This window comes from Arachis stenosperma, chromosome 2 (assembly GCF_014773155.1).
Source record: "Arachis stenosperma cultivar V10309 chromosome 2, arast.V10309.gnm1.PFL2, whole genome shotgun sequence".
Lineage (NCBI taxonomy): Eukaryota > Viridiplantae > Streptophyta > Magnoliopsida > Fabales > Fabaceae > Arachis > Arachis stenosperma.
In genome coordinates this window covers 41,916,529-41,941,824 of record NC_080378.1, presented here as the reverse complement: position 1 = coordinate 41,941,824, position 25,296 = coordinate 41,916,529, and the positions used below count along the sequence as shown (strand labels likewise).

At 41.9% G+C, this 25,296-nt stretch overlaps 2 non-coding genes across 2 annotated transcripts; one reads left to right on the top strand and one right to left on the bottom strand.

Moving 5' to 3' along the window:
* Positions 1-15,507: 15,507 nt before the first annotated feature.
* Positions 15,508-15,615, bottom strand: LOC130964794 (small nucleolar RNA R71). The gene has a single exon (XR_009080867.1). It is a non-coding gene; the product is annotated as a small nucleolar RNA R71 (small nucleolar RNA).
* A 7,822-nt stretch (positions 15,616-23,437) lies between these two features.
* On the top strand, positions 23,438-23,545 carry LOC130963925 (small nucleolar RNA R71). The gene has a single exon (XR_009080041.1). It is a non-coding gene; the product is annotated as a small nucleolar RNA R71 (small nucleolar RNA).
* Positions 23,546-25,296: the final 1,751 nt, after the last annotated feature.

The window sequence follows — 25,296 nt, the reverse complement described above, 5'->3', positions numbered from 1 at the left end:
GGTCTTTTCCATGTTTGACGAGTCATTCCATGATTTTAAAAACTACTTTTTCAAGGTCCGAGCTGTTGAAGGAGCTCGCCCCTTTTTTCTGGACGAGAATGATGAGCCTGCCTTTCCCCTAGAATGGCAAAAGGATGTGAGGGTCTCTAGGTACTCTTGGGACATGTTGGATGAGGCTGAGCGGGCCTTTGTGACTGTTTTGGAAGAGCGCTGGGGTCAGCCTCCCCATCTTGATACAAAGAAATTTCTAACCAATCCTTCTCTTCTTCAAACTGAACTGGGTATCTTTGTGTTTTTTTTGCTATCTTGTTTATGTTTACTTGTAGCTGTATTTCCGACTTGTTCGATTTGTAGCTTGACTTCTGTTTTATTTTGCAGAGGCAATGAAAAATAATGAATCCATGAAGGCTTTTAAGAGGGCGCAGAAGGCGACTGCTGCCAGGAATATTGCCGCCAAGGCGGCTGGGGAGGGGTCCTCCCAAGTGCGCGAGAAGCCATCAGTGCCGACTTCCCCCATATTGAAGAAAGCGATTCCGACACCTCGGGTCCGCTTGATGGATCCTCATCCTGCTTCTGCCGTTCCATCTGCTGCCCCTCCAAGTAAAAAACAGAGGACGGTTGAGCCCTTCGACCTTAATGCCCCTGACTTTAATGCCATCGAGTTCATAGATCAACAAATTGGGCCCTATGGTACCCTTTCGATGGACGATGTGTCCATCCTCCATCATTTGGAATTTATGGCCCGGAATCACGTGCAGATGGCGTTTATGGCGGCCGCTATACACCGGACTGCTCAAAGTCTCCCTCTTCATGCCACCAAGGCATTTATGGAGGAGGCCAAGCAAGAGTTTGACCGGATGAAGGGGCTGAAGGAGGAGCTCGAATTAAAGGTGACCAAGTTAGAGAAGGATCTAGAGAATGAGAAGGCGAGTTCCCTTTCATTGGCGGCTTCTTTGAGGTTGGCCGAGGACACAGCTCTGGTGCATAAAGATAGTTATATTACAACTTATCGGGAGGTGATGCGTCTGAGGGAGGAGTTGGACAGTGCTCGGGAGGATTATTCTGAGCTCCAAGGTCATCTAGTCGGCAGCGTGACTGCTGCTTACGAGAACTTGAAGGAGCAAGTTCGGGTCATTGCTCCTGAGGCCGATCTCACCCTTTTCAGTTTAGATAATGTTGTCAGAGATGGTAAGATTGTCCCTGATGACGAGGGTGATGATGACGTTGATCCTCCTCCTGTGTCCTCTGCCAAAGTGTCGACTACCTCTGCTCCTCCGGTTGCACCTGATTCGGATTGCCAAGTTCTGAACCGGGAGGATGGAACTGTAGATGCCGTGCCTATTCAAACTCGTCCTCCTTCTCCTTGTCCTGATGGTGCTTCTGATGTTTGCTGATCTTTTTCTAGATTCTCATGTTAGTTGGCCCGGCTTGTGGGCTCTTAAAACTTTTTTATTTATTTGCTGACGTTTTCTAGTTGTTTTGTCTGGCAACCTTTTAAAAAACAAAAGTAGCTCGTTATCTTTTTTTTTTGATGGCCTCCAAGGCTTTAAAACTTTGTAGATCATATCAAGGTTTTTGACATTTTCTTCTGTTTTCTGAGAATGTTGGTCCTTGCAATTTGACCTTTTTGGATTGCCTCGTGCTTATCATTTGTAGCTTGGATCCTCTGTATTTGTGTGGATCCGACTTGTTTTCTCATTTTTGTAGGTATTTTTGATGTTTCTCCAATTGATTTCTTTTTGTAATCCTCTTTCCTGGACCTTCGTTAGGTCTCTTTCAGGGATTACTTTTGTTCGTAGGAGTCCGACTTCATTTAGGTTGGTCTCTTCTGAGTTATATCTGTAATCCTCTTTCTCGGATCTTTATCAGATCTCTTTCAGGGACTACTTGTATAACTTTTTTAGTGGTAGGAGTCCGACTTGGTTATGTCGGTCTCCTTTAAGTTATTTTTCGTAGTCCTCTTTCTTGGATCTTTGCCAGATCTCTTTCAGGGACTACTTGTATAACTTTTTTAGTGGTAGGAGTCCGACTTGGTTATGTCGGTCTCCTTTAAGTTATTTTTCGTAGTTCTCTTTCTTGGATCTTTGTCAGATCTCTTTCAGGGACTACTTGTATAACTTTTTTAGTGGTAGGAGTCCGACTTGGTTATGTCGGTCTCCTTTAAGTTATTTTTCGTAGTCCTCTTTCTTGGATCTTTGTCAGATCTCTTTCAGGGACTACTTTGATAACTTTTTAATTTTGGGCTGACTTTGTTATGTCAGGCCCTTCTAAGTTAAGGTAATCCTCTTTAATAGGGTTGGCCAGACCTCTTTCCAGGGTTTACTTATAACTTGGGTTGACTTGGTCTGACTTCTGGTCGTCGGCCAGTCTTTAAGTTATTATATTAGCTATTCGTAAGACCTCGTCAGGTTCATTTTTTTGGATTTCTTTCGATAACTTCTTACATTATTCTGTGTTCATCTTTTCCGATTTGTAGAAAATGGTTGGCGTCTTTAGATCGTCCTTTGGGTGAATCGCGTTTTCACCTTTATCGGACGATTGTCTTTATCGTGGTCGCGCAGTGAATTTGTTTTTCACTTTCTGTCGATTTGTTGCTTTATAATCGGACGATGAATACTTCAGATTAATGTGTCTTGGAATCGTGTAGAATATCTAAATAAACTTTATTCAAAGAAAAAATGCAAATATATACATGTGGGAATTCCCTTGTTCCTAGGTCTCGACATGGTGCCTCATTAAAAAACCTTTTCAGGAGAAAAGAGCGCATCCATTTAGTGAGATCCTTTACCTTTCCTAACTGTAGTACCTTCTTAGGTTGCAGGCGTGCCATGATCGAGGAAGCTCCCGTCCATCAAGCTCGGACAGTCTGTAGTAGCCCTCCTCCAGTACTTCAATGACTCGGTAAGGTCCTTTCCAGTTTGCTGCCAGCTTTCCTTCTCCAGGTCGAATTGTTCCAATATCATTTCTGATTAGGATGAGATCATTCTCTGCGAAACTTCTCGGTACTACCTTTTGATTATATCTGGAGGCCATTCGTCGCTTTAGAGCTTCTTCCCTGATCCGAGCTCTTTCTTGGATTTCGGGTAACAAGTCGAGCTCTTCTCTCTGAAGTTGGGAGTTTGCTTGTTCATTGTAGTGGACAACTCGGGGAGATCCTTCTTCGATTTCTATTGGAATCATTGCCTCCACTCCGTATGCTAGTCGGAATGGTGATTCGTTTGTAGTAGAATAGGGTGTTGTTCGGTATGCCCATAGGACTTGTGGTAGTTCCTCGGCCCAAGCTCCCTTTGCTTCTTGTAGCCTCCGCTTTAATCCGGCCAATATGACTTTGTTGGCCGCTTCGGCTTGTCCATTGGCTTGGGGATGTTCGACGGAGGTGAACTAGTGTTTTATGTTCAAGTCGGTCACCAGTTTTCTGAACCCTGCCTCTGTAAATTGGGTACCGTTGTCCGTGGTGATGGAGTATGGTACCCCGAATCTCGTAATAATGTTTCTATATAGGAAATTTTGATCCATTTTGTGAAATATTCTACTCCTACTATGAGGAATTTTACTTTTCCCGATCCCTGTGGGAAGGGTCCGAGTAGGTCGAGTCCCCATTTCGTAAATGGCCAGGGTGAGGTCACGCTGATGAGCTTTTCTGGTGGGGCAATGTGAAAGTTGGCATGCTTCTGGCATGGTGGACATGTCCTTACAAATTCTGTAGCCTCCTTTTGTAGAGTTGGCCAATAGAATCCCGCCTGGAGTACCTTTTTGGTGTGAGCTTGTGCTCCGAGATGATTTCCACAAATGCCACTGTGTACTTCCTCCAAGACTTCCTTTGTATTGGAAGTTGGTACGCATTTTAGTAAAGGTGTTGATATCCCTCTTTTGTACAGCGTGTTGTTTATGATAGTGTAGTACTGTGCCTCCCTTTTCAGCCTCTTTGCCTCCTTTTCATCTGTAGGGAGTTCTTCTGTTTTGAGGTAGTTTATTATGGGGGTCATCCATCCTTGATCCCGACCTATTATGGCTAGGATTCTTTTTTCTTCCGCTATTGACGGGTTATGTAATACCTCTTGGATGAGGCTTCTATTGTTGCCTCCTGGTTTGGTGCTGACTAATTTTGAAAGGGCGTCAGCTCGGGCATTTTGCTCACGAGGTATATGGTGGATCCTATATTCCCCGAGTCGTCCGAGCTGTTCTTTGGTTTTATCCAAATATTTTTTCATGGTCGGATCTTTGGCTTGGTAGTTTCCTGTTATTTGTGAGGTGATGACTTGTGAGTCACTGTAGATGTTGAGCTTCCAGGCTCCAACCTCTCTAGCCAGCTTTAGACCAGCTAATAGTGCTTCGTATTCTGCTTGGTTGTTTGAGGCCGAGAATCCGAATTTAAGGGAGATCTCAAGTTGAGTTCCTTGGTTGCTCTCAACTATCACACCCGCACCACTTCCTGTTTTATTCGAGGATCCGTCTACGTATATGTTCCATTCTATGGGGATTTCTGGGATGTCTGTAAATTCTGCGATGAAGTCGGCCAGGTGTTGCGATTTGATTGCTGTACGCGCCTCGTATTGGAGATCGAATTCGGACAACTCGATTGCCCATTGTAGGATTCTTCCTGCTAGATCTATTTTCTGCAATATTCCTTTTATGGGTTGGTTGGTTCGAACTTTAATGGTATGCGCTTGGAAATATGGGCGAAGCCGCCGGGATGTGAGGATCAGAGCGTAGGCAAACTTTTCTATTTTCTGGTAGTTCAGCTCGGCTCCCTGTAGTGCTTTGCTAATGAAGTAGACGGGTTTTTGCCCATGTTCGTCTTCTCTGACTAGTGCTGAGGCTATTGCCCGGCTCCCTACTGCGAGATATAATATGAGCGGTTCTCCTTCTCGTGGCTGAGATAGGATAGGTGGCCGTCCTAAGAACTCCTTGAAGTCTAAGAAGGCTTGCTCACATTCTGTTGTCCATTCAAACTGTTTTCCCTTTCTTAAAGTAGCATAGAAGGGAAGAGATCTTATCGCAGCTCCTGCTAAGAATCGGGATAGAGCGGCCAACCTTCCGTTGAGTTGTTGTACTTCTTTGATACAGGTTGGGCTCTTCATGTTGAGTATGGCTCGGCACTTGTCTGGATTTGCTTCAATCCCCCTTTGTGTGAGCATGAAGCCCAAGAATTTGCCGGCTTCTACTGCGAAGGTGCATTTTGCGGGATTGAGCCGCATGTTGTGTTTCCTGATAGTAGAAAACACTTGAGTCAGGTCGGATAACAATGTATCTTCGCTTTGTGTCTTTATCAACATATCGTCTACATAAACTTCCATGATTTTTCCAATGTGATCTGCGAAAACTTTATTCATTAGCCTTTGATAAGTAGCTCCTGCGTTCTTGAGACCAAAAGTCATCACGATGTAACAGTAGTTTGCTTTCGGTGTTAGGAACGAGGTTTTTTCTTGATCTGGTGGATACATGGGGATTTGGTTGTACCCTGAATATGCATCCATGAATGAGAGATACTTATATCCTGATGAAGCATCCACTAGAGCGTCGATGCTTGGGAGTGGATAGGGGTCTTTTGGGCAGGCTTTGTTGAGGTCGGTGTAGTCGGTGCACATTCGCCACTTCCTATTTGACTTTTTCACTAAGACGACGTTTGCTAGCCATAGTGGATATTTGACTTCCCTTATGAACCCGGCCTCAAGTAGCGCTTGTACTTGTTCTTCTACAGCCTGAGTTCGTTCTGATCCAAGTTTTCTTCGTCTTTGTTGTACCGGCCGGGATCCCGGATAGACTGCCAATTTGTGGCTCATTAGTTTGGGATCAATACCTTGCATATCGGCAGCTTTCCATGCGAAGAGATCAACATTATCTCGTAGGAACCGTATTAGCGATTCCTTCATGTCTCCTTTCAGGATCGTGCCAATATTAGTTGTTTTATCCGAGGTGTCTCCGATCTGGATTCTTTCTATTTCTCCTTCGGGTTGTGGTCGAAATTCTTCTCGCCTCTGAACTCCACCGAGCTCGATTGTGTGAAACTCTCCTCCTTCACCTCGGAGGTTTAGGCTTTCGTTGTAACAGCGATGTGCCATTTTTTGATCTGCCTTTATCGCAGCTATCCCTTCCACAGTTGGGAATTTTATACATAGATGTGGGGTTGAAACTATTGCTCCGAGTTGATTTAACGTTGTCCGACCTATTAAGGCATTGTAGGCTGAGCTTACGTCGACCACGATGTAATCTATCTTGAGTGTTCGGGACTGGTTCCCCTTTCCGAAGCTTGTATGCAGCGATACGTATCCCAGCGGTTGAACTGGGACATCTCCTAGTCCGAACAGGCTGTTTGGGTATGCTCTTAGCTCTTTTTCATCTAGACCGAGTTTGTCGAAGGCAGTTTTGAATAAGATGTCTGCAGAGCTTCCCTGGTCAATTAATGTACGGTGAAGGTTGGCGTTTGCCAGTATGATCGTAATGACCATGGGGTCGTCGTGTCCCGAGATGATTCCGGATGCCTCTTCCTTGGTAAACGTGATTGCTGGGATGTCCGGAACTTCCTTTTTTCCTTCGACGTGGTATACTTCTTTGAGGTGTCGCTTTCGGGATGATTTGGAGATTCCTCCTCCGGCAAATCCGCCGTGTATTACGTGAACATGTCTTTCCGGTGTGCGAGGTGATCATTCAGATCGTCCAACATCCTCATCCCTTCTTCTTTTTCTTGGTTCGTCATCCTGATTGGCCAAAAATCGATCTATCTTTCCTTCTCTTACTAGTTTTTCTATGACGTTTTTCAAGTCGAAGCATTCGTTGGTGGAATGCCCTCGAAGTCGGTGAAACTCACAGTATTCATTCCGATTTCCTGCTCCTCTTTTGCCTTTAAGTGGCCGAGCTGGAGGGATTTTCTCTGTATGGCAGACTTCTTTGTAGACATCTACCAAGGATACCCTAAGAGGAGTATAGTTATGATATTTTTGATTTTTTTCTCCGGAGTGATCTTCCTTTTTCTTGGATTCTTTATCTCGGTAGGTAGAGCCGAACCTTGAGGCTTCAACAAGTCGAGAGTTTTCCTCCATGTTGATGTATTTTTGTGCCCGTTCTTGTACTTCGTCTAAGGATGTTGGATATCTCTTTGATATAGATTGGCTAAATGGCCCTTCTCGTAGGCCATTTATAAGGCCCATAATGGCAGCCTCTGTTGGTAGACTTTGTATGTCCATACATGTTTTGTTGAATCTTTCCATGTAGTTGCGAAGGCTTTCCCGATCTCCTTGTTTGATCCATAGGAGGCTAGGTGCATGTTTGGCTTTGTCCTTTTGTATGGAGAATCGGGCTAGGAACTTCTTGGCCAGGTCGTCGAAACTCGAGATGGATTTTGGAGGTAGGTTGTCGAACCATTTGATGGCTGTCTTGGTTAGAGTTGTTGGAAAGGCTTTGCAGCGGACTGCATCTGAGGCATCTGTGAGGTACATTCTACTTCTGAAGTTGCTGAGATGATGGTTGGGGTCCGAGGTGCCGTCATATAGAGTCATATCCGGAAGCTTGAAATCTTTTGGAATTTTGGTCTTCATAATTTCTCTGGTGAATGGGTCTTGATCTTTCTGAGAGCTATCTTCTGCGGATGATCGAGTAGCTTTAGTTTTAAGATCGGCTTCAAGTTTTACAAGCTTATCTTCTAGTTCTCTGCGCCGCTGGTGCACGAAATTGTGATCAATACTTTTCAAAACATAAACAATCCCTAGTAATGGCTCCAAAGACTTGGTGCTCAATACCATGGCATAAACACAACTTCGCACAACTAACCAGCAAGTGTACTGGGTCGTCCAAGTAATAAACCTTACGCGAGTAAGGGTCGATCCCACGGAGATTGGTGGTATGAAGCAAGCTATGGTCATCTTGTAAATCTCAGTCAGGCAGACTCAAATGGGTATAGTGATAAACGAATAAAGCATAAAGATAAAGATAGAGATACTTATGTATATCATTGGTGTAAGAGCTTCAGACAAGCGTATGAAGATGCCTTCCCTTCCGTCTCTCTGCTTTCCTACTGCCTTCATCCAATCCTTCTTACTCCTTTCCATGGCAAGCTTGTGTACGGTTTCACTGTTGTCAGCAGCTACCTCCCATCCTCTCAGTGAAAATACGTCCCTGATGCTCTGTCACAGCATAGGCTAATCATCTGTCGGTTCTCGTTCAGGCCGGAATAATATCCATTGATACTTTTGCGTCTGTCACTAACGCCCTAGCCTGCTAGGAGTTTGAAGCACGTCACAGTCATTCAATCATTGAATCCTACTCAGAATACCACAGACAAGGTGAGACCTTCCGGATTCTCTTGAATGCCGCCATCAGTTCTCGCCTATACCACGAAGACTCTGATCTCACAGAATGGCTGGCTCGTTTGTCAGGCGAGCACTCGGTTGTCAGGCGATCAACCATGCATCGTGCAATCAGAAATCCAAGAGATATTCACTAAGCCTCGAATGCTTGTAGAACAAGAGTGGTTGTCAGTCACTTTGTTCATGGGTGAGAAGGATGATGGGCGTCAATCATCACCTTCATCAAGTTGAAGAACAAGTGATATCTTGGACAAAGAACAAGCGGAATTGAATAGAAGAACAATAGTAATTGCATTAATACTCGAGGTACAGCAGAGCTCCACACCTTAATCTATGGTGTGTAGAAACTCCACCGTTGAAAATACATAAGCATAAGGTCTAGGCATGGCCGAATGGCCAGCCTCCCAATGATCTAAGAACTAGATGTCAAAAGATAATAAATACAATAGTAAAAGGTCCTATATATAGAGAACTAGTAGCCTAGGGTGTACAGAGATGAGTAAATGACATAAAAATCCTTTTCCGGGCCCACTTGGTGTGTGCTTGAGCTGAGCAATGAAGCATTTTCGTGTAGAGACTCTTCTTGGAGTTAAACGCCAGCTTTTATGCCAGTTTGGGCGTTTAACTCCCATTTAGGTGCCAGTTCCGGCGTTTAACGCTGGAATTTCTTGAGGTGACTTTGAACACCGGTTTGGGCCATCAAATCTTGGGCAAAGTATGGACTATCATATATTGCTGGAAAGCCCGGGATGTCTACTTTCCAACGCCGTTGAGAGCGCGCCAATTGGGCTTCTGTAGCTCCAGAAAATCTACTTCGAGTGCAGGGAGGTCAGAATCCAACAGCATCTGCAGTCCTTTTCAGTCTCTGAATCAGATTTTTGCTCAGGTCCCTCAATTTCAGCCAGAAAATACCTGAAATCACAGAAAAACACACAAACTCATAGTAAAGTCCAGAAAAGTGAATTTTAACTAAAAACTAATAAAAATATACTAAGAACTCAACTAAAACTACCAAAAACATACTAAAAACAATGCCAAAAAGCGTACAAATTATCCGCTCATCACAACACCAAACTTAAATTGTTGCTTGTCCCCAAGCAACTGAAAATCAAATAAGATAAAAAGAAGAGAATATACTATAGACTCCAAATTATCAATGAAACTTAGCTCCAAATTAGATGAGCGGGACTTGTAGGTTTTTGCCTCCGAACAGTTTTGGCATCTCACTTTATCCTTTGAAATTCAGAATGATTGGCTTCTTTAGGAACTCAGAATCCAGATAGTGTTATTGATTCTCTTAGTTAAGTATGATGATTCTTGAACACAGCTACTTTATGAGTCTTGGCCGTGGCCCAAAGCACTCTGTCTTCCAGTATTACCACCGGATACATACATGCCACAGACACATAATTGGGTGAACCTTTTCAGATTGTGACTCAGCTTTGCTAAAGTCCCCAATTAGAGGTGTCCAGGGTTCTTAAGCACACTCTTTTTGCCTTGGATCACAACTTTATTTCTTTCTTTTTCTTTTTCTTTCTCCCCCTTTTCTTTTTTTTCGTTTTTCTCCTTCTTTCCCTTTTTTTTTTGTATTCACTGCTTTTTCTTGCTTCAAGAATCATTTTTATGATTTTTCAGATCCTCAGTAACATGTCTCCTTTTTCATCATTCTTTCAAGAGCCAACAATTTTAACATTCATGAACAACAAATTCAAAAGACATCTGCACTGTTCAAGCATACATTCAGAGAACAAAAGTGTTGCCACCACATCAAACTAATTAAGCTAGTTTTAAAGATGAATTTGAAATCCTGTACTTCTTGTTCTTTTGTGATAAAAACAGTTTTCATCTAAGAAAGGTGATGGATTCATATTCATAGCTTTAAGGCATAGACACTAAGACACTAATGATCATAAGACACAAACATGGATAAACATAAAGCACTAGAAACAGAAAATTAAAGAACAAGGAGATTAAAGAACGGGTCCACCTTAGTGATGGCGGCTCTTTCTTTCTCTTGAAGATCCTATGGAGTGCTTGAGCTCCTCAATGTCTCTTCCTTGTCTTTGTTGCTCCTCTCTCATGATCCTTTGATCTTCTCCAATTTCATGGAGGAGGATGGCATGTTCTTGGTGCTCCACCCTTAGTTGTCCCATGTTGGAACTTAATTCTCCTAGGGAGGTGTTCAGTTGCTCCCAATAGTCTTGTGGAGGAAAGTGCATCCCTCAGGGATCTCATGATGAGAGGGGTCTCTTGTTTGCTCCATCTTCTTCTTAGTGATGGGCTTGAGGTCATGCCTTCTCAGTTGAACCGGCTTTGGATGCCATAAATGGTTATGGAAAAACAAAAAGCAATGCTTTTACCACACCAAACTTAAAAGGTTTGCTCGTCCTCGAGCAAAAGAAGAAAGAAGAGAGTAGAAGAAGAAGAAATGGGGAAGAAGGGAATGGCTTTGTGTTCGGCCAAAGAGGGGGAGAAGTGGTGGTTTATGAAGGATGGATGTGAGTGGTGAAGAGAGAGAGATGTTGAGGTGATTGGTGAATGGGTGAAGAAGAAGAGAGAGTGGTGGGGTTGGTGGGGATCCTGTGGGGTCCACAGATCCTTAGGTGTCAAGGAAAAGTCATCCCTGCACCAAATGGCATCAAAAATCTCGTTTTGAGCCAATTCTGGCGTTAAACGCCGGGCTGGTGCCCATTTCTGGCGTTTAACGCCAGGTTCTAGCCCTTTCCTGGCGTTTAACGCTAGTCTGGTGCCCCTTTCTGGCGTTAAACACCCAGAATGGTGCCAGACTGGGCGTTAAACGCCCAGCTGCTAGCCTCACTGGCGTTTAAACGCCAGTGAGTTCTTCCTCCAGGGTGTGCTGTTTTTCTTCCTGTTTTTCATTCTGTTTTTGCTTTTTCAATGGATTTGGTGACTTCTTATGATCATCAACCTACAAAAAACATAAAATAACAAAGAGAAATATATAAAATATAATCATTGGGTTGCCTCCCAACAAGCGCTTCTTTAATGTCAGTAGCTTGACAGAGGGCTCTCATGGAGCCTCACAGATACTCAAAGCCATGTTGGAACCTCCCAACACCAAACTTAGAGTTTGAATGTGGGGGTTCAACACCAAACTTAGAGTTTGGTTGTGGCCTCCCAACACCAAACTTAGAGTTTGACTGTGGGGGCTCTGTTTGGCTGAGTTTTGAGAGAAGCTCTTCATGCTTCTTCTCCATGGTGATAGAGGGATATTGATGAGCGGATAATTTGTATACTTTTTGGCATTGTTTTTAGTATGTTTTTGATATGATATAGTTAGTTTTTAGTATATTTTTATTAGTTTTTAGTTAAAATTCACTTTTCTGGACTTTACTATGAGTTTGTGTGTTTTTCTGTGATTTCAGGTATTTTCTGGCTGAAATTGAGGGACCTGAGCAAAAATCTGATCCAGAAACTCAAAAGGACTGCAGATGCTGTTGGATTCTGACCTCCCTGCACTCGAAGCGGATTTTCTGGAGCTACAGAAGCCCAATTGGCGCGCTCTCAACGGCGTTGGAAAGTAGACATCCTGGGCTTTCCAGCAATATATAATAGTCCATACTTTGCCCAAGATTTGATGGCCCAAACCGGCGTTCAAAGTCACCTCAAGAAATCCCAGCGTTAAACGCTGGAACTAGCACCTAAATGGGAGTTAAACGCCCAAACTGGCACCAAAGCTGGCGTTTAACTCCAAGAAGAGTCTCTACACGAAATTGCTTCATTGCTCAGCCCAAGCACACACCAAGTGGGCCCGGAAGAGGATTTTTATGTCATTTACTCATTTCTGTACACCCTAGGCTACTAGTTTCTTATAAGTAGGACCTTTTACTATTGTATTGAAAAGATCTTTTGATCATGTTTTGATGATTAAACCCTCTTTGGGAGGCTGGCCATTCGGCCATGCCTAGACCTTGTTCTTATGTATTTTCAACGGTGGAGTTTCTACACACCATAGATTAAGGTGTGGAGCTCTGCTGTACCTCGAGTATTAATGCAATTACTATTGTTCTTCCATTCAATTCCACTTGTTCTTTTACCAAGATATCACTTGTTCTTCAACATGATGAAGGTGATGATTGACGCCCATCACCATTCTCACCCATGAACAAGGTGACTGACAACCATTCTTGTTCTACAAGCACCTGAGGCTTAGTGAATATCTCTTGGATTTCTGATTGCACGATGCATGGTTGATCGCCTGACAAACGAGTGCTCGCCTGACAAACGAGCCAGCCATTCCGTGAGATCAGAGTCTTCGTGGTATAGGCAAGAACTGATGGCAGCATTCAAGAGAATCCGGAAGGTCTAACCTTGTCTGTGGTATTCTGAGTAGGATCCAATGATTGAATGACTGTGACGTGCTTCAAACCTGTAACCTACTGGGCGTTAGTGACAGACGCAAAAGAGTTATTCTATTCCGGTAGGGGAGGGAACCAAACCGGTGATTGGCAGCACTGTGACAGAGTGTGTGCATTAGCTTTCACTGCGCGGATGGGAGGTAGCTGCTGACAACAGTGAGACCCTATACGAGCTTGCCATGGAAAGGAGTAAGAAGGGTTGGATGAAGACAGTAGGAAAGCAGAGAGACGGAAGGGAAGGCATCTTCATGCGCTTATCTGAAGTTCCTACCAATGAATTACATAAGTATCACTATCTTTATCTTTTATGTTATTTTCGTTCATCACCATATATATCTGAGTTTGCCTGACTAAGATTTACAAGATGACCATAGCTTGCTTCAATACTAACAATCTCCGTGGGATCGACCCTTACTCACGTAAGGTTTATTACTTGGACGACCCAGTGCACTTGCTGGTTAGTTGTGCGAAGTTGTGTAATGCCATGGTATTGAGCGCACCAAGTTTTTGGAGCCATTACCAGGGATTATGAGAGTTGTGAAAAAGTATAGTTCACAATTTCGCGCACCAAGTTTTTGGCGCCGTTGCCGGGGATTGTTCTAGTTTTGGGCAAGCCTTTGGTAACATCAGAGCCAAGATCCGGCAACAACATCAAATTTTTGGTGTTATTGCCCGGGATTGTTCAGGCTGGACAACTGACGGTTCATCTTGTTGCTTAGATTAGGTATTTTTTTTTTTGAAATTCTTGAAGATGAATTCTAGAGTTTCATGATGATTTGTTGAAATCTGGCTGGCTGAGAAGCCATGTCTAATCTGATTGGACCGAGGTTTCAACTTATCACCACAAGAGCTTGTTGATTTCGTATCAATCTTGCTTTTGGAGCAGTGATTTGCTAAGGCTTGGCTGACCTTTGGTCATGTCTAGTGTTTTGGACCGAAGCTTTCTTTGGAAGCTTGGCTGGCTGTGAAGCCATGTCTAATTCCTGGACCGGAGCCTTAGACTAGCATTGCACTGATTCCTGGAATTCGCATTAAGAATTTTGATACCTTTTTCCACTTAATTTTCGAAAAAATACAAAAAAATTTGCAAAATCATAAAAATCCAAAAATATTTCTTGTTTGAGTCTAGAGTCTCATCTTAAGTTTGGTGTCAAATGCATGTTTTTGTTACATTTTTCGAATCCATGCATATATTTCTTGTTTTGATCTTTAAATTCTATTGACTTGAGTGTTCATGTGTCTCATATAGTGTCAGTAGCACACAAACTGCTAAGTTTGGTGTCTTGCATGCATTGTTATTTGATTCTTGTTGCATTTTGATTATAAAAAAAATCCAAAAATATTTTTAATTTGTGTCTTTTCAAGTCAATGATATAAGGGATTGAAGATTCAGAACACACTGCAGAGGAATTATACAGAAAAAGCTGAGCATTCAAAAATGCCCAGTGAAGAAGGCAGACTGGCGTTTAAACGCCAGCCAGGGTACCTGGTTGGGCGTTTAACGCCCAAAAAGGTAGCATTTTGGGCGTTAAACGCCAGAATGTATACCATTCTGGGCGTTTAACGCCAGGATGGTGCTAGGGGGAAGATTTTGTTTTCAAATCAATTTTTTTCAAGTTTTTCTAAATCAAATCTTTTTCAAATCATATCTTTTCAATCAAATGTTTTCAAAATCAATTTCTTTCCTTTTTCAAAGATACTTACTAACAATTAATGATTTGATTGAACATCTCAAATTTGATGCCTTTTCTGTTGAGAAAGGTTTAATGTTTGAATCATATCTTTTCTTGTTAGGCAAGTCATTAATTTTCAAAATCATATCTTTTTCAAATTGTTTTCAAATCATATCTTCTAAAATTGTTTTCAAATCATATCTTCTCAATCACATCTTTTTAAAACCATAACTTTTCAATCAAATCTTTTTAACCTCATCTTTTTCAAAATAGTTTTCAATCAAATCTTTTTGACTTCTAATTTCAAAATCTTTTTCAAAAATCACTTGATTTCTCTTCCACTTTCAATTTTCGAAAATTATCAATCAAATTTTCAAAATGTTTTCAAAATCTTTTAATTGAATTTTCGAAAATCCACTTCCCTCCTTCTCACATCCTTCTACTTATGGAGTACCACTCCTTCTAGATGCACAATTCGAACCTTATCTAATTAAAGTTCGAATTCTTCTTCTCCTTCTTCTTTCTATTTCTCTTTTCCTCTGACATTTCAAGGAATCTCTATACTGTGACATAGAGGATTCCATATTTTCTTGTTCTCATCTCTTTCATATGAGCAGGAGCAGAGACAAAGGCATTCTTGTTGAAGCTGACCCTGAACCCGAAAGGACCTTGAAGAGAAAGCTAAGAGAAGCCAAAGCACAACTCTCTTTAGAGGACCTGACCGAATTCTTCAAGGAAGAAGAACCCATGGCAGCCGAAAACAACAACAATGCCAACAATGCAAGGAAGGTGCTGGGTGACTTTACTGCACCTACTCCTGATTTTTATGGGAGAAGCATCTCTATCCCTGCCATTGGAGCAAACAACTTTGAGCTTAAGCCTCAATTAGTTTCTCTAATGCAACAGAATTGCAAGTTTCATGGACTTCCAATGGAAGATCCTCATCAGTTTTTAGCTGAATTCTTGCAAATCTGTGACACAGTCAAGACTAATGGGGTTAACCCTGAGGTCTACAGACTGATGCTATTCCCTTTTGCTGTAAGAGACAGAGCTAGAATATGGTTGGATTCTCAACCTAAAGAAAGCCTGGACTCTTGGGAAAAGCTAGTCAATGCCTTCTTGGCAAAGTTCTTTCCACCACAAAGATGGAGTAAGCTTAGAGTGGAAGTCCAAACCTTCAGACAGAAGGATGGAGAATCCCTCTATGAAGCTTGGGAAAGATACAAGCAATTAATCAGAAAATGTCCTTCAGACATGCTTTCTGAATGGAGCATCATAGGTATTTTCTATGATGGTCTCTCTGAACTATCCAAGATGTCTTTGGATAGCTCTGCTGGAGGATCTCTTCATCTGAAGAAGACGCCTGCAGAAGCTCAAGAGCTGATTGAAATGGTTGCAAATAACCAATTCATGTACACTTCTGAAAGGAATCCTGTGAATAATGGGACTAGTCAGAAGAAAGGAGTTCTTGAGATTGATGCTCTGAATGCCATACTGGCTCAGAATAAGATATTGACTCAACAAGTCAATTTGATTTCTCAAAGTCTGTCTGGAATGCAAAATGCACCAAACAGTACTAAGGAAGCTTCATCTGAGGAAGAAGCTTATGATCCTGAGAACCCTTCCATGGAAGAGGTGAATTACCTAGGAGAACCCTATGGAAATACCTACAATTCTTTATGGAGAAATCACCCAAATCTCTCATGGAAGAATCAAGAGAGACCTCCACAAGGTTTCAATAACAATAATGGTGGAAGAAACAGGTTTAGCAATGGCAAGCCTTTTCCATCATCTTCTCAGCAACAGACAGAGAGTTCTAAGCAGAATACTTCTGACTTAGCAACAATGGTCTCTGATCTAATAAAGACCACTCAAAGTTTCATGAATGAAACAAGGTCTTCCATTAGAAATTTGGAAGGACAAGTGGGTCAGCTGAGCAAGAAAATTACTGAACTCCCTCCTAGTACTCTCCCAAGTAATACAGAAGAAAATTCAAAAGGAGAGTGCAAAGCCATAACCATGGCCGAATGTGGAGAGGAAAGAGAGGAGGAGGACGCCACTGAGGAAGACCTCAGTGGGCGTGTACCAATCTCCTCTGAGTTCCGATGGGAATCTGAGGCTCAAAATGAGACCATAGAAATTCCATTGGACTTACTTCTGCCATTCATGAGCTCTGATGAGTATTCTTCCTCTGAAGAGGATGAGTATGTTACTGAAGAGCAAGTTGCTAAATACCTTGGAGCAATCATGAAACTAAATGACAAGTTATTTGGAAATGAGACTTGGGAGGATGAACCTCCCTTGCTCACCAAAGAACTGGATGACTTGTCTAGGCAGAAACTGCCTCAAAAGAGGCAGGATCCTGGGAAGTTTTCTATACCTTGTACCATAGGCACCATGACCTTCAAGAAGGCCTTGTGTGACTTAGGGTCAAGTGTAAACCTCATGCCCCTCTCTGTAATGGAGAAATTAGGGATCTTAGAGGTGCAAGATGCAAGAATCTCATTAGAGATGGCAGACAACTCAAGAAAACAAGCTCATGGACTTGTAGAGAATGTTTTGGTGAAGATTGAAGACCATTACATCCCTACTGACTTCATAGTCCTAGAGACTGGGGAGTGCATGGATGAATCCATCATCCTTGGCAGACCCTTCCTAGCCACAGCAAAGGCTGTGATTGATGTTGATAGAGGAGAGTTGATCATTCAAGTGAATGAAGAATCCTTGGTGTTTAAGGCCCAAGGACATCCCTCTATCATCATGGAGAGGAAGCATGAAGAGCTTCTCTCAAAACAGAGCCAAACAGAGCCCCCACAGTCAAACTCTAAGTTTGGTGTTGGGAGGCTACAACCAAACTCTAAGTTTGGTGTTGAAACCCCACATTCAAACTTTAAGTTTGGTGTTGGGAGGTTTCACACGGTTCTGAGCATTTCTGAGGCTCCATGAGAGTCCTCTGTCAAGCTAATGACATTAAAGAAGCGCTTGTTGGGAGGCAACCCAATGTTTTATAATTAATTATTTTCTTTTGTTATTTTATCTCTTTTGTAGGTTGATGATCATAAGAAGTCACAAAAACAATGAAAAAAGCAAAAACAGAATGAAAAACAGGAAGAAAAACAGCACACCTTGGAGGAGAAGAAACTGGCGTTCAAACGCCAGTAATGTTAGCTGTTGGGCGTTTAACGCCCAGTCTGGCACCATTCTGGACGTTTAACGCCAGAAAGGGGCACCAGACTGGCGTTAAACGCCAGTAAAGGGCAAGAAGCTGGCGTTAAACGCCAGGAATGGGCACCAGCCCGGCGTTTAACGCCAGAAATGGCTCAAAACGTGATTTTGAGCAACATTTGGTGCAGGGATGACTTTTCCTTGACACTACAGGATCTGTGGACCCCACAGGACCCTACCATCACTCTCTCTCTTCTTCCCCCATTCACCAATCACCTCAACACCTCTTCCCCAAAAAAACCCCTCACCTATCAAATCCCATCTTTCTCTTCACCACTCACATCCATCCTTCATAAAACCCCACCAACCTCACCCTTCAAATTCAAACCACTTTCCCTCCCAAACCCACCCATAATGGCCGAACCTCTACCCCCCCCCTCTCTTCTATAAATACCCTTCTTCAACTCTTCATTTTCACACAACCTAAACACCCCTTCTTCCCCCTCTTGGCCGAACACACCACCTTCCCCATCTTCCTCATTTCTTCTTCTTCTACTCTCTTCTTTCTTCTTTTGCTCGAGGACGAGCAAACATTTTAAGTTTGGTGTGGTAAAAGCGTTGCTTTTTCGTTTTTCCATAACCATTTATGGCATCCAAGGCCGGAGAAACCTCTAAAAAGAGGAAAGGGAAGGCAAAAGCTTCCACCTCCGAGTCATGGGAGATGGATAGATTCCTCTCAAGGGTGCATCAAGACCACTTCTATGAAGTTGTGGCCTTGAAGAAGGTGATCTCCGAGGTCCCCTTTTCACTCAAAAGAGTGAATATCCGGAGATCCGCCATGAGATCCGAAGAAGAGGCTGGGAAGTTCTTACCAACCCCATTCAACAAGTCGGAATCTTGATGGTTCAAGAGTTCTATGCCAATGCATGGATCACAAAGAACCATGACCAAAGTGTGAACCCGAATCCAAAGAATTATCTCACTATGGTTCGGGGAAATACTTGGATTTTAGTCCGAAGAGTGTGAGGGTGGCGTTCAACTTGCCTATGATGCAAGGAGATGAGCATCCTTACACTAGAAGGGTCAACTTTGATCAAAGGTTGGACCAAGTCCTCACAGTCATATGTGAAGAGGGCGCACAATGGAAGCAAGATTCAAGAGGAAAGCCGGTCCAATTGAGAAGGCATGACCTCAAGCCCGTGGCTAGAGGATGGTTAGAGTTCATACAACGCTCAATCATCCCCACTAGCAACCGGTCTGAAGTTACCATAGACCGGGCCATCATGATCCATAGTATCATGATTGGAGAAGAAATAGAGGTTCATGAGGTTATAGCCCAAGAACTCTATAAGGTGGCGGACAAGACCTCCACCTTGGCAAGGTTAGCCTTTCCTCATCTCATTTGTCACCTCTGTTATTCAGTTGGAGTTGACATAGAGGGAGACATTCCCATTGATGAGGACAAGCCCATCACCAAGAAAAGGATGGAGTACACAAGAGATCTCACTCATCATGAGATCCCTGAGATTCCTCAAGGGATGAATTTTCCTCCACAAAACTACTGGGAGCAACTAAACACCTCCCTAGGAGAACTAAGTTCCAACATGGGACAACTGAGGGTGGAGCATCAAGAACACTCCATCATCCTTCATGAAATTAGAGAAGATCAAAGAATCATGAGGGAGGAGCAACAAAGACAAGGAAGAGACATTGAGGAGCTCAAGCACTCCATAGGATCTTCGAGAGCAAGAAAGAGCCGCCATCACTAAGGTGGACCCGTTCTTTGATTTCCTTGTTATTGTTCTTCTATTTTTTTTCGATTTTTATGCTTTATGTTTATCCATGTTTGTGTCTTATGATCATTAGTGTCTTAGTGTCTATGCCTTAAAGTTATGAGTGTCCTATGAATCCATCACCTTTCTTGAATAAAAATGTGCTTAATTGAAAAGGAAAGAATTGCATGAATTCTGAATTTTATAGTAGTTTAATTATTTTGATGTGGTGGCAACACTTTTGTTCTTTGAATGTATGCTTGAACAGTGCATATGTCTTTTGAACTTGTGGTTCATGAATGTTGGCTCTTGAAAGAAGGATGAAAAAGGAGACATGTTACTGAGGATCTGAAAAATCATTAAAAATGATTCTTGAAGCAAGAAAAAGCAGTGAAAACAAAAAAAAAGAGAAAGAAGGAAGCAAACGAAAAAAAAAAAAAAAACCGAAAAAAAAAGAAAAAAAGAAAGAAAAAGAAAGAAATAAAGTTGTGATCCAAGGCAAATAAGAGTGTGCTTAAGAACCCTGGACACCTCTAATTGGGGACTTTAGCAAAGCTGAGTCACAATCTGAAAAGGTTCACCCAATTATGTGTCTGTGGCATGTATGTATCCGGTGGTAATACTGGAAGACAGAGTGCTTTGGGCCACAGCCAAGACTCAATAAGTAGCTGTGTTCAAGAATCATCATACTTAACTAGGAGAATCAATAACACTATCTGGATTCTGAGTTCCTAAAGAAGCCAATCATTCTGAATTACAAGGGATAGAGTGAGATGCCAAAACTATTCAGAGGCAAAAAGTAAAAGCCCCGCTCATCTAATTAATACTGATCTTCATGGATGTTTTTGGAGTTCATTGCATATTCTCTTCTTTTTATCTTATTTGATCTTCAGTTGCTTGAGGACAAGCAACAATTTAAGTTTGGTGTTGTGATGAGCGGATAATTTGTATACTTTTTGGCATTGTTTTTAGTATGTTTTTGATATGATATAGTTAGTTTTTAGTATATTTTTATTAGTTTTTAGTTAAAATTCACTTTTCTGGACTTTACTATGAGTTTGTGTGTTTTCTGTGATTTCAGGTATTTTCTGGCTGAAATTGAGGGACCTGAGCAAAAATCTGATCCAGAGACTCAAAAGGACTGCAGATGCTGTTGGATTCTGACCTCCCTGAACTCGAAGCGGATTTTCTGGAGCTACAGAAGCCTAATTGGCGCGCTCTCAACGGCTTTGGAAAGTAGACATCCTGGGCTTTCCAGCAATATATAATAGTCCATACTTTGCCCAAGATTTGATGGCCCAAACCGGCGTTCAAAGTCACCTCAAGAAATCCTAGCGTTAAACGCTGGAACTGGCACCTAAATGGGAGTTAAACGCCCAAACTGGCACCAAAGCTGGCGTTTAACTCCAAGAAGAGTCTCTACACGAAATTGCTTCATTGCTCAGCCCAAGCACACACCAAGTGGGCCCGGAAGAGGATTTTTATGTCATTTACTCATTTCTGTACACCCTAGGCTACTAGTTTCTTATAAGTAGGACCTTTTACTATTGTATTGAAAAGATCTTTTGATCATGTTTTGATGATTAAACCCTCTTTGGGAGGCTGGCCATTCGGCCATGCCTAGACCTTGTTCTTATGTATTTTCAACGGTGGAGTTTCTACACACCATAGATTAAGGTGTGGAGCTCTGCTGTACCTCGAGTATTAATGCAATTACTATTGTTCTTCCATTCAATTCCACTTGTTCTTTTACCAAGATATCACTTGTTCTTCAACATGATGAAGGTGATGATTGACGCCCATCACCATTCTCACCCATGAACAAGGTGACTGACAACCATTCTTGTTCTACAAGCACCTGAGGCTTAGTGAATATCTCTTGGATTTCTGATTGCACGATGCATGGTTGATCGCCTGACAAACGAGTGCTCGCCTGACAAACGAGCCAGCCATTCCGTGAGATCAGAGTCTTCGTGGTATAGGCAAGAACTGATGGCAGCATTCAAGAGAATCCGGAAGGTCTAACCTTGTCTGTGGTATTCTGAGTAGGATCCAATGATTGAATGACTGTGACGTGCTTCAAACCTGTAACCTACTGGGCGTTAGTGACAGACGCAAAAGAGTTATTCTATTCCGGTAGGGGAGGGAACCAAACCGGTGATTGGCAGCACTGTGACAGAGTGTGTGCATTAGCTTTCACTGCGCGGATGGGAGGTAGCTGCTGACAACAGTGAGACCCTATACGAGCTTGCCATGGAAAGGAGTAAGAAGGGTTGGATGAAGACAGTAGGAAAGCAGAGAGACGGAAGGGAAGGCATCTTCATGCGCTTATCTGAAGTTCCTACCAATGAATTACATAAGTATCACTATCTTTATCTTTTATGTTATTTTCGTTCATCACCATATATATCTGAGTTTTCCTGACTAAGATTTACAAGATGACCATAGCTTGCTTCAATACTAACAATCTCCGTGGGATCGACCCTTACTCACGTAAGGTTTATTACTTGGACGACCCAGTGCACTTGCTGGTTAGTTGTGCGAAGTTGTGTAATGCCATGGTATTGAGCGCACCAAGTTTTTGGAGCCATTACCAGGGATTATGAGAGTTGTGAAAAAGTATAGTTCACAATTTCGCGCACCAGATATCCTTGGGCCTTAAACACCAAGGATTCTTCATTCACTTGAATGATCAACTCTCCTCTATCAACATCAATCATAGCCTTTGCTGTGGCTAGGAAGGGTCTACCAAGGATGATGGATTCATCCATGCACTTCCCAGTCTCTAGGACTATGAAATCAGTAGGGATGTAATGGTCTTTAACTTTAACCAGAACATCCTCTACAAGTCCATAGGCTTGTTTTCTTGAGTTGTCTGCCATCTCTAGTGAGATTTTTGCAGCTTGCACCTCAAAGATCCCTAGCTTCTCCATTACAGAGAGGGGCATGAGGTTTACACTTGACCCTAAGTCACACAAGGCCTTCTTGAAGGTCATGGTGCCTATGGCACAAGGTATTGAAAACTTCCCAGGATCCTGCCTCTTTTGAGGTAGTTTCTGCCCAGACAAGTCATCCAGTTCTTTGGTGAGCAAAGGGGGTTCATCCTCCCAAGTCTCATTTCCAAATAACTTGTCATTTATCTTCATGATTGCTTCAAGGTATTTAGCAACTTGCTCTTCAGTGACATACTCATCCTCTTCAGAGGAAGAATACTCATCAGAGCTCATGAATGGCAGAAGTAAGTCCAATGGAATCTCTATGGTCTCATTTTGAGCCTCAGATTCCCATGGTTCCTCATTGGGGAACTCGATGGAGGCCAGTGGACGTCCAGTGAGGTCTTTCTCAGTGGTGTTCACTGCCTCTTCTTCCTCCCAGAATTCGGCCATGTTAATGGCTTTGCATTCTCCTTTTGGATTTTCTTCTGTGTTGCTTGGGAGAGTACTAGGAGAGAGTTTAGTAACTTTCTTGCTTAGCTGACCCACTTGTGCCTCCAAATTCCTAATGGAGGACCTTGTTTCAGTCATGAAACTTTGAGTGGTTTTGATTAGATCAGAGGCCATGGTTGCTAAGTCAGAAGGGTTCTGCTTAGAGTTCTCTGTCTATTGCTGAGAAGATGATGGAAAAGGCTTGCCATTGCTAAACCTGTTTCTGCCACCATTATTGTTGTTGAAACCTTGTTGAGGTCTCTCTTGAATCTTCCATGAGAAATTTGGGTGATTTCTCCATGAAGAATTATAGGTGTTTCCATAGGGTTCTCCCATGTAATTCACCTCTTCCATTGAAGGGTTCTCAGGATCATAAGCTTCTTCTTCAGATGAAGCATCCTTAGTACTGCTTGGTGCATTTTGCATTCCAGACAGACTTTGATAAATCAAATTGACTTGTTGAGTCAATATCTTGTTCTGAGCCAGTATGGCATTCAGAGCATCAATCTCAAGAACTCCTTTCTTCTGACTTGTCCCATTGTTCACAGGATTCCTTTCAGAAGTGTACATGAATTGGTTATTTGCAACCATTTCAATGAGCTCTTGAGCTTCTGTAGGTGTCTTCTTCAAATGAAGAGATCCTCCAGCAGAGCTATCCAAAGACATCTTGGATAGTTTAGAGAGACCATCATAGAAGATACCTATGATGCTCCATTCAGAAAGCATGTCTGAAGGACATTTTCTGATCAATTGTTTGTATCTTTCCCAAGCTTCATAGAGGGATTCTCCATCCTTCTGTCTGAAGGTTTGGACTTCCACTCTAAGCTTACTCCATTTTTGAGGTGGAAAGAACTTTGCCAAGAAGGCATTGACTAGCTTTTCCCAAGAGTCCAGGCTATCTTTAGGTTGTGAGTCCAACCATATTCTAGCTCTGTCTCTTACAGCAAAAGGGAATAGCATCAGTCTGTAGACCTCAGGGTTAACCCCATTAGTCTTGACTGTGTCACAGATTTGCAAGAACTCAGCTAAAAACTGATGAGGATCTTCCAATGGAAGTCCATGGAACTTGCAATTCTGTTGCATTAGAGAAACTAATTGAGGCTTAAGCTCAAAGTTGTTTGCTCCAATGGCAGGGATAGAGATGCTTCTCCCATAGAAGTTGGGAGTAGGTGCAGTAAAGTCACCCAGCACCTTCCTTGCATTGTTGGCATTGTTGTTGTTTTCGGCTGCCATGTATTCTTTTTTCTTTGAAGAATTCGGTCAGGTCCTCTAAAGAGAGTTGTGTTTTGGCTTCTCTTAGCTTTCTCTTCAAGGTCCTTTCAGGTTCAGGGTCAGCTTCAATAAGAATGCCTTTGTCCTTGTTCCTGCTCATATGAAAGAGAAGAGAACAAGAAAATATGGAATCCTCTATGTCACAGTATAGAGATTCCTTGAGGTGTCAGAGGAAGAAGAGAAATAGAAGACAGAAGTAGAAAATTCGAAATTATCAAAGAAGATGGAGTTCGAATTTTGCATTAAGGGATAGTGTTAGTCCATAAACAGAAGGATGTGAGAAGAAGGGAAGTAATTTTCGAAAATTAAGTAAAAGATTTTGAAAAATTTTTGAAAAACACTAATTGATTTTCGAAAATAAGAGTGGGAAAGAAATCAAGTGATTTTTGAAAAAGATTTTGAAATTAGAAGTTAAAAAGATTTGATTGAAAACTATTTTGAAAAAGATGTGATTAAGAAGATATGATTGGTTTAAAAAAAATGTGATTGAGAAAATATGATTTGAAAACAATTTTAAAAGATATGATTTGAAAACAATTTGAAAAGATATGATTTTAAAAAATTAATGATTTGCCTAACAAGAAAAGATATGATTCAAACATAAAACCTTCCTCAACAAGAAAGAAAAAAATGTTCAATCAAATCATTAATTGTTAGTAAGTATCTTTGAAAAAGGAAAGAAATTGATTTTGAAAAAGATTTGATTGAAAAGATTTGATTTGAAAAAGATTTGATTTTGAAAAACTTTGAAAACTTGAAAAAAAATTGATTTGAAAACAAAATCTTCCCCCTAGCACCATCCTGGCGTTAAACGCCCAGAATGGTATACATTCTGGCGTTTAACGCCCAAAATGCACCCTTTTTGGGCGTTAAACGCCCAACCAGGTACCCTGGCTGGCGTTTAAACGCCAGTCTGTCCTTCTTCACTGGGCGTTTTGAACGCCCAGCTTTTTCTGTGCAATTCCTCTGCAGCATGTTATGAATCTTCAATTCTCTTGTATTATTGACTTGAGAAGACACAAATTGAAAATATTTTTGGATTTTTATCAGTAAGAAATAACCAAAATGCAATTGAAATCAAATAACAATGCATGCAAGACACCAAACTTAGCAGTTTGCATACTACTGACACTAATGAGAATGCATATGAGACACATAAACACTCAAGTCAAGAGAATTCAAAGATCAAAACAAGGAAATCATCAAGAACATCTTGAAGATTAATGAAGACACATGCATGAATGCAATAAGAACAGAAACATGCAATTGATACTAAGCTTAAGATGAGACTCTAGACTCAAACAAGA